Below are 1,337 nucleotides of genomic sequence, written 5' to 3'. Positions count from 1 at the left end.
GACAAAGGGTATTACTAGAGCCAAAGGGAAACATTTCACAATGATAAGAAGGGTCATTTCACTATGACTTTACTTGCAAATATATATATGCCTATAACAAAGCTTCAATATAGATGCAACAAAATAGATGGAATTAAAGAGAGAAATAGAAAATTCCACAGTCATTGGTAATTTTATCATCTCTCCCCAGCAATTGATAAAATGAGATCAAGAAATCAATAAAAAACTGATTTGGACAACAATGTCAATCACTGTGGTTGCATTGATATTTATAGAATATTACACTGAATGATGACAGAATATATATTCCTTTCAAGGGTACGTGGTGTGTTTGCCAGGACAGATCATAAGTTGGGTCATAAAGCAAATTTTAAATTTAAAAAGGTTGACATCATAGCCTTTTGGCTTTCAGCTGGGAGGGGGTGAAGGTGCAACTGTCTTTAGTGCTCCCAAATCTGGGTTCATCTAACACCAGCCACCTCCACCATGTCACCTAAATTCAATACCAACCATATTAAAATCATATACCTGAGGTGCACTGGTGAGGAAGTCAGTGCCATGTCTACTCTGGTCTCCAAGATAAGTCCCTTGGGTCTATATCCAAAAGTTTGGTGATGACATTGGAAGGGTCTGAGGATTACAGTGAAACTGACCATTAAGAACAGATAGGCCCAGATTGAAGTGGTACCTTCTGTCTCCACCCTGATTAATAAAGCCCTCAAGGAATCACCAAAAGACAGAAGGAAGCAGAAAAACATTAAGCACGGTGGAAATCTCACTTTTGATGAGATCGTCAACATTGTCTGACAGATGTGGCACTGATCTTTAGCCAGAGAACTCTCTGGAACCATTAAAAACATTCTGAGGACTGCCCAGGCTGTGGGCTGTAGTGTTGTTGGTTGCTGTCCTCATGACATCACAGATGACATCAGTAGTGGTGCAGTGGAATGCCCAGTTAGTTAAGAACTACAAAGGAAAATATTTCAATAAAGGATCATTTGACAACAACAACAACAACAACAACAACAACAACAAAAAGATTGACATCATAGAGAATATGTTCTCTGATTACGGTGAAATTAATTAGAAATCAATAGAGCCTAGGTGGCTCAGTCAGTGTCTGCCTTTGGCTCAGGTCACAATCCCAGGGTCTTGCTTCTCTTTCTCCCTCTCCTGCTCCCCCTGCTTGTTCTCTCTCTCTCTCTCTTTCTGTCAAATAAATAAAATCTTTAAAAAAATCATCAAGATAATTAGGAAAACTCCATATATTTGGCAATTAAGTACCACAGTTCTAAATAATCCAATAATTAGAGAAGTCATAGTAGAAATTAGAAGAC

At 38.4% G+C, this 1,337-nt stretch overlaps 1 pseudogene; it reads left to right on the top strand.

Annotated features, from left to right (window-relative positions):
* Positions 1–411: 411 nt before the first annotated feature.
* Positions 412–963, top strand: LOC112664551 (60S ribosomal protein L12-like; annotated as a pseudogene).
* Positions 964–1,337: the final 374 nt, after the last annotated feature.

Source organism: Canis lupus, chromosome 16, assembly GCF_003254725.2.
Source record: "Canis lupus dingo isolate Sandy chromosome 16, ASM325472v2, whole genome shotgun sequence".
NCBI lineage: Eukaryota > Metazoa > Chordata > Mammalia > Carnivora > Canidae > Canis > Canis lupus.
Note: the sequence above shows the minus strand (reverse complement) of the source record. Positions and strands in the feature narration are given on the sequence as shown.